This window comes from Sminthopsis crassicaudata, chromosome 1, assembly GCF_048593235.1.
Source record: "Sminthopsis crassicaudata isolate SCR6 chromosome 1, ASM4859323v1, whole genome shotgun sequence".
Classification (NCBI taxonomy): domain Eukaryota; kingdom Metazoa; phylum Chordata; class Mammalia; order Dasyuromorphia; family Dasyuridae; genus Sminthopsis; species Sminthopsis crassicaudata.
Genome location: NC_133617.1, coordinates 350,765,740 through 350,774,572, shown reverse-complemented (window position 1 = coordinate 350,774,572; position 8,833 = coordinate 350,765,740). Strand labels below are relative to the sequence as shown.

Here is an 8,833-nt window from a genome sequence, read left to right as displayed (position 1 = left end):
CTCTTCCTCCATATCCTCTCATTTCTCTTTTTGTTTATCCAACTATTATCCATACTTCAAATCCCGAGTTTAAGTCCCATCTCCTCTGGACATCTCTCCTGAGTCCTGACATCCCTCTCCTGGATTCCCTTCCCAACCTATGCAACCTCCATCCTGCCCATTTCCTCTTATGATTTTCTAAATCTTATTATCTATCCTCAGAGGACACACCCACAGTCTCATATAATATTTTATGGAATTTCTTAACATCTTATATCATTATTTACGTTTTTACGTGTGTATTTAAGTCTTATTGAGCATACTATCGACTTAGAAGTACAAGGTATATCTCCCCACAGCACTAAGTGCTGTGCATAGTAAGTTTTCAGAAAATTTCTGCCCCAATCATGTCCTTCCTCCAATCAATGGATCTTAGGAGATGTGTCTTAAGAGAAAGAAGCATTTGGATGCCTCTGTGACCAGTAACAACTATACAATTCCATCATTTCGAACATGTTCTATGTTGAGTCAGTGAAACAGAGTGAGCTGAATGGTAGGTCATTCTTTCTTTTACTCTTAGTTACTATTTGGTACTCCATTCAAAACCATGCATTTGGTTTTTCTGAATGTTCCTGTCAATTGCCAGTTTTAAAAAAATAACAGTCTTTGAATATAAAATTATACATTGAAAATGACAAAGGTATTCATACTTTGACCAAGATGTCCAGTTACTGTGATTATACCTAAAAAGAGGTTATTTATAGGGGGGAAATTGCTTATACAAAAATATTTCTTGAACCCTTATGTTGAAGAACATGAATTCTTTGTCAAAATTCAAACAAAGACTTCAGGATAATGAGACCAATCATGGGATACTCTTGAGCTAATGCCATAACTCCCATGAGCTTATGAACAAATATTGCATCCTATTCATGTAATCCTTAGATTAGTGAGCAGAATTTCCTTCTTTGATAACCTTTGCATTGTCTTCTGGTTAATCCATTGTCATTATGTGGGCTTTAAAGGTCTCTTTACATTTATTCTGCTTTGTAAATTGCATTCACATGATTCTATTAGTAAGGTGTGCCTTTCCTCACTCCTAATTCTTAAATTTCTTATGACAATTATTTCAATTCACTCCTAAAACTAAAACTGCTATTGAATCAAAATACATTCACACGGATATCTCACTACCCTAGATCAAATTCAGTTGTGTTTCTCTTAGCTATAGAAAAGAGTTAAAAAGAAAGAATAGGAGATGAATACAAGTAATTTATTTAATATGAAAAGCCATGGTTCAATGAAGTCCTGTTCTGATGTCTCATTGTGGCATGGAAATGACTCTGACTCCTCAGAAGCTATTGCAGCTGAGCAAAATTCTGGGATGCCTTCCACAGAAGAAAAGATTTTGAACACAGCATCATAGATTTAGAGCCAGAAGTGATTTCTGAAGTCATTTAGTCCAACCTACCATTTTACGTATGTGCAAATGAGAACCAACTGCTAAGGAGGTTGTGAACCTGGTGATTTAAAGCAGGGCTTCTTAAATTTTTTTCCAATTGTGTCCCCTTTTCACCAAATTTTTTTTTACAGGACCCCAGGTATATAGGTATTTAAAATAGGTAGGTACACAAATCAAACATTTACTGATAATAAACCATAATTTTGTGACTATTTTAGGTTATGTCATTCTACATGGAATTGCAGTCCACAGTTTAAGCTTTGATTTAAAGAATGTGATGTTCTCAACAAAAATTGGGAAGTTTGAAAGAAGGACAAGTTGAGGGAGAAAAAGAAAAAGAATCCTAATTTAGTGAAGTCCTTGCTGACTGGGGTCTTTGAAACTCAGTGGAGCAGAGTGAGATGAGGAGATGGAAATAATGTTTAGCAGGATACTGCAAGAGAGCCATGGGAAATGCATTCAAGTAAAAGGAATATGAGATGATGGCTGGAAGGCTTTTGTCCCATAGTAAACTCCAGCCCCAGATCTCAGTAATTTGTGGTTGTGGATTGGTGAGAAGAGGGGATGTTGAAAATTAAACGGACCCTATTCCAGACCTTTGACTACAGTGAGATACTCAACTTCCCTCAAAGCACATGTAGGGTGCCTGGTATTCAGATACTTAAATGACAAATGCTTTCTGAGGACGCATGAAGGTTACTCACTCTGAAAGGTAGCATTCTCTGTAAGGATTTTCCAACTTGTTCACATATATGGCTTAATAGTCATCAATAAAGGCTGAACTCTGACTTTGAAATTAGGCATTTTTTTTTAATCTGATATCATAACTTTGCAGGCCTCAGTGGGCAGAATCCACTTAGAGGCTCCAGTGATAAGAGGTTTCCCTCCCATGTCTGACACCTACAACTAGATTCCAAGACAGAAGGCCCATGGCAAATGTATGCAAATGGATCAGGAACAAACAGTGCAGAAAGGTACCTATAGTATGGTACCTCAACTTTGAAATTATGGGAGAATGTTGCTTCCTACAGAAATTGGAAGCTGATACTGTTGGCATGAGCACAGTGCCAGAGGCAATAGTGGCCAGGCATTGTGGTCTTCAAGGCTTTGGATTCTCATTTATTACCACTAAATCGATATTGGACTACCAAACTCAGGAGGTGCCAAATCATTGTTGTTTGTCTTTCTTTCTCAAAGAGGACGATGACATCAGGGAGGTGATGCTGTGTTATGCATGTGAACTGGATTTAAGTGAGGGAGGGCTGTGCAAAGTCCCCTGACTCACGTTCCCCTCCAGAGCCATCTGGTCCAGTGGCCAGATATAGATCAGGACCACTGGAGATGGCCCTGAATGCAATGGGAGACCTTTGCCTTTTTAAGTTAATTTCAATAGTTCTCAGTTTGATTGCGGCTAGGTAGCAATTGAGATTAAAAAAATCTCCTCTTTCACCTAGTCCAAAATAATCTAAATAAACAAATAAATGAATCTGGAAGGGGAAGATACTCAGAGTTTCTGGCCAAAGCAAAAATGATTGATATTTATATTCAATCTGGGTCAATCAGGACCCAAATAATGACCAAATGGGGCTTGACCTAGGACCTATTGGTGCCAATTAGAATCAGATTGATTTTGGTTTAAGGCCCTATTTTTAATTAAAGAAATTTAGCCAGAAAACCCCAAGATAGCTCAGGAAGATTCAGAGAGCCAGAAACAAGCAGAACATTTTGTGCATTCTCTGAGAATGAAGTACCCCTAACTAGACCCCCATTACACAAGTGTTTATTGAGGATCTACTATATATCCAGAATTGTTACAGTGCTGGCAATAATACAAATGTACCATAGAATTGGAAAATATTGTAGAGATCATGCAGTCTAATTCTTTAAATATCTGATAGGTGAAATAATTAAAGCTCATGGAAATTGTGACTTTCTCACTATAAAAAAAAAACAAAAACAACAAAAACCCAGATTATTTCCACAAGAACTGATGTATAGTCAATTTTCTTTTGTCCTATACCCATGTAATTGACTCTTTGAACTCATGCTTGTTCTCATAAACTCAGAGTTTCATGCTTGGGTTAAAAAAATCAGCCTCTGATCTGAGGAGTGCCAATTAGTAAGAAAGTAACAAAGTTAGGTGAGTGAGAGAAAACGTAGGAAGCTTTAGTGGAAAAATTATGAAGTAAGGGGGAATGACTTAGAAGTTTTGTAGTTGGTTTGACTGAAACAAGGAGGAAATAAAGGGACTGAAGGTTTTATAGTATTCGTTGAAATATAATTGCCTTTTTAAAAAAGTCCTTTGAAATAGAAACAGCTTCATTACAAAGATTACTTTCTAGTCTTCAGATGAATTTGTTTTACTTATTAGAAATTATGTACTACTAACTACCGATTGTCTGAAACCCAGGGTTCTTTAGTACACTCAAGGGAAATTGGGAATATCTAGGCTATATGACAGTGGCTCTATCTAGTTTAGCAAGCTAAGAAAAACGATATAATAAAAATTCTACATGTTGGCTTTTTTTCAGTCTTTCTCCCTTCATAACCTTGAAGAGAAGTTGGAGTGCTCCATCTTGCTCTTGAAGATGGAAGCCTGAAAAATCTGAAAAGACAATCTCTTTTCTCTTCAAATTTCTTTAATTCCATTCCGCTATGAGGTACTGATCTCAATCAATGAGGAAAGCACCATAGCAACAGGCTTAAGGTTTGGATTACATTTAGATTTTTCAAACTGCCTAGAATCACATTTTAAAAAAATATATTATTAGAAGGGGCAGCTAAGTGGTATAGTGGATAGAGCACCAGCCCTGAAGTCAGGAGGACCTGAGTTCAAATTTGGTATTAACTTCACACTTCCTGGCTGTGTGACCTCTAGGCAAGTGATTTAACCCCAATTGCCTCAGCAAAGAAAAAAAAAAGAGTAAATATTATTAGAAGCAGCAATGTGAAGAACTAGTTTTATGCTGAAGAAGAATTCTTGTGACACATATTGGCTATGTTTCTCTGGGCAAATTAACCTTATTTGCCTTAATCCACTGGAGAAGGAAATGGCAAATCAGTCTAATATTTTTGTCATGAAAACCCCATGGACAGGATGGTGTGATATAGTTATGGGTCACAAAGTTAGATATAACTCAACAACTGAACAACCATACAAAGTCCTTAAAGTCTTCAAAAACAGTGATGTGAATTGATGATAGTGACAAATACATCTTGGTGCACTTCAATTAACCAGTATTTGACCCAGGGACTATTAGTTAAACCATATTCTAAATGATATGATTAGGCAAGAGATTTTCCTTATATAAAAGAAATGAAGGGTAAAAGATTGAGTTCTTAGCAATCGCCATTTCACCATGTTTCATGGGTCTTGTCATTTACCTAAGAATGTTTTGAGAAAGTCAAGTGTTTGTGAAAGTCAAGTGAAAGGGAGAAGACAGAAAATTTCCACAAAGTAGAGATGCTCCTTGAATAGTAAATCTGGAAGAGATAGCAAATCATCATGGCAGAATACTGACTAAAGATGAATGTCATTAAAAGATCAGGAGCACAATAGCTGGTAAAAGACCAAGAACTTTTGGAATTCCATAAAATAAATGAAAAATTAAGATTTGGAGGTTATTAGCTGGACCATACTGAAACAGAGGGGCTTAAGAATAGCAATGGGCAGCTAGGTGGAAGAGTAGATAGAGTGCCAGGCCTGAAGTTAGGAAGACTCATCTTCCTGAGTTCAAATCTGGCCTCAGATACTTACTAGCTGTGTGACCCTGGATAAGTCACTTAATCCTATTTATCTTCATTTCTTTATCTATAAAATGAGCTGAGAAAGAAATAGCAAATCACTCCAGTATAATTTCCAAAAACCCACACATAAATGGGGCCACATTGACTGACTGAAAAATGACTGAATATCAACAAGAAGGGATAGCAAACTCTGGCAAACATGCTTATAGGCAGGTGATATCTCCCCAAGGCTTCTCTGCTATGTAAGTACAGAAGACTTTCAGAATAGTTCTAAGAGTCACTTTTCTCTCCTACTGTTACCAGCTTAGATGACATATGAACATTTCTGGTTCACGAAAGCACCTGAGCTTGGGGATGGGAGATGGGGGCGACTCCTTTATCTCTGCTATTTTCCTCAGTGGTATGATTGATCTGGTTCTTGTTCTATTGTGCTAATGTAGCAGCCCATGACAGACTCAGTAAACTTCTTAGATGCTTCCCATGTAAACCATAAAACACACTCTGGACATCCAATTAATCTGACTGAAACAACAAGGAGCAATAGAAGTTGACTTGGGGGTTAGAATTCAGAGTACTTTCTCAAAGCCATTCCTTCTCACTTTCACTTTTATGCTATCTGGTTTGTTCAGAACTCTCTTTAGAAGAATTGTTGTTATTATTGGGTCATTTTCAACCATATCTGACTATTTGTGATCCTATTGGGAGTTTTCTTGGCAGAGATACTGGAGTGGTTTGCCATTTCCTTTTCCAACTCATTTACAAATGAGAAAACTGAGGCAAACAGGGCTAAAGTAACTTGCTAAGAATCACACAGCCAGCAAGTGTCTGAGGCTGGATTTCAATTCCAGAAGATGAATTGATGAAATAACTAATGGATCTTTAAATTAACATTGATCTCCTGTTGTTGGAGGCTGCCCTAAAAATGCAGAATATAATTACTTTTTTCTGCAGCAGCATTTCTCACAGATACTCATTGCCTAATGTCAGCATCTTTATGCTTGGATGCAGCTCCTTCTAGTTTCTGCATTACCATGGAATGTGATGATCACACATTCCTGCATGCTGCTGACACAGACATTAGATGGGTGGGGGAGTTTGGGAAAAGAGAGCTTTAGCATTATGGTTGAGGCCAGTGAGGCTTCAAGTTGGGTATGAATTGCTATGAACATGTCTGCCAGCCATTTGGCAAGAGAAATAAAGTATTTACTAGCATGATGCAAACCACTTCTTCCAACCACTAGTTCAACTACTTGCAGATATACATGTGTATAAAGCTGACCTGGTCTTTTCCTTCCTGCGTAATCCCTTGGACCACTTTGTTATTGTTCAGTTCACAGAGTGATGAAGTGACAAGAAGCTGGGTTATTAAGAGAATTATCTTAGTGAAGGCAAAAATCACGATGTAGTTGAATTCAAATAAGCGTCTATCAGGCACCAATTATACATACACTTTCTTCCAACCCAGAAAAAACACATATGTCTATTCCAGTCAGAGAAGTGGCTAGAAATATAGTAAAAAATACAGTCAGTTTATATTTGTAGTTGAAACAAAATGATAATTTCATGTTTCTATTTCATGTCTCTGAAACAGAGGAACAGCAATATAATTAAATAAAATAGAACATTTTAAATTAGAGTAAATAAACGAATACTTGACATATCACTTTTGAGGAATTGCTGACTCTAGCATATGATATACTGTTCTCACTCATACTCATTACTCCTTATAAGTTTCCAATATATTCCCCCAAAATTAGTTTGAATGAGAAAGGTTCAGAAAGGGGGTGCTGTTGTTTTCAATATCTATTGATGGCACTCTTGCCAACTGACCCTTTCATTTCCTTATCATTCATCAGAGAAAATATACTTCCAACTGCTAAACACAGAATGAGAGTTAAATACTTCTTTTTCTGGGGAGGACAGGATTTTCTCTATTGTTTCTTTTATTTCCTTAACTTTATTTTTAATAATTTTCCATCCTTACTTTCTCCCATTCTCAGTGATTTGGAAAATCTGATTTGATGGCACATTTCATGCCTTTTGCTTAACGTGCAAAAACGTCTCTTTTTGACTCTGCTTGGGAAGTAAGATAGAAGACAAATGTTTAGGGGTGAGGTTTGATACCTATGGAGGGAAGTAAGTTGATGAGTATCTTAAGAAATAGAAAACAGAATGAAGGATATTATCAAAGACACTTAAGATTGAAAAAAAAAGAAGGGGCAATAATATAATTAGAGCTAAGTAAAACTGATAGATACTTTCCTTGATATACATGCAATCTCAAGAGATCAGAAGGGGCTCTTTTAGTACATTAGGTGGATTCCCTAATGTTCTCCTTAAAGGACAGGATCATTTAAATAAAAGTTGTCTACAAGTTGATACTGATGGTTGTGGTCCATGTCTTGAACACATGCCCACATTAAAGACAGTTGTGCCCACAAATTCATCCAAGGACTCTTAAAATACTGAAGTGTATTTCATCTTACTAGATTTGGCTCAGTGTTCAAAGAAACAATTTTTATCTTTCAGGCCATATGCATTCTATAGTCTGCCAATCTCTGATCCAAACTCTCCACCTAGTATTTTAGCTTTTACTCTCAGGTTTATGTCATCTGCAAATTTGGTGAGTATACCAACTCTGCCTAACTTAGATCACCAATAAAAATGTTCATCAGCACATAATCAAACATAGATTCATGGGGCATTCTACTCAAGAACTCCATCTAAGGTGAGTCATTAATGACAATTGCTGGGATCTGGACATTGAACCAATCTATAATGATACTTCTGCACAATATTTTTTGGCCAGGTAAAGAAGTTTTTATTTATCCCATTTTATAGAAAAGGAAACAAAAGTTCATAGAAATTGGTAGATTTGCCCATAGTTAAAGGAGTCATACTCAGGTCCTCCAAGGATCAATGGCTACTTGGCAGTTGGATCACAGAATGTGAGACTTGAAATCATAAATACTTAGAAAATATGTATATTAGAGATTCTTAATCGTAACTGTATTCATGTAACTGTATAACTAGTTTTCTTTAAAAATCATCAGTATTTTTTTTAGTAAAGCTTTTTTAAAAATTTTATTTATTTATTTACAAAACATATGAATGGATAATTTTTCCAATATTGATCCTTGCAAAACCTTTTGTTTGAAATTTTCCCTATCTTCCCCCCACCCCTCGCCCTAGCTGACAGGTAGTCCAATACATATTACATATGTTGAAATATATGTTAAATCCAATATATTTTTACATATTTATAGTAATCTTTCTGCACAAGAAAAAAATCAGATCAAGAAGGAAGGCAAAGAAAAACCGAGGGGAAAAAAAATGCAAACAAATGACAACAGAGAGAGTAAGAATGCTATGTTGTGTTTCACACTATGTTCCTATGGTTCTCTCTCTGAGTATAGATGACTCTCTTCATCACTGAGCAAGTATGAATCCTCTCATTGTTGAAGAGAGCCATGTCCATCAGAATTGATCATCGTATAATCTTCTTGTTGCTGTGTATAATGATCTCCTGGTTCTGCTCATTTCACTTAGTATTAGTTCATGTAGGCCTCTCTGAGCCTTTCTGAAATCATCCTGCTGCTCGTTTCTTACAGAACAATAATATTCTATAGCATTCATATACCATAA

At 36.4% G+C, this 8,833-nt stretch overlaps 1 pseudogene; it reads left to right on the top strand.

Moving 5' to 3' along the window:
• The first annotated feature begins 1,887 nt into the window (after nt 1-1,887).
• LOC141549976 (purine nucleoside phosphorylase pseudogene) lies at nt 1,888-2,721 on the top strand (annotated as a pseudogene).
• The last annotated feature ends 6,112 nt before the right edge of the window (nt 2,722-8,833 follow it).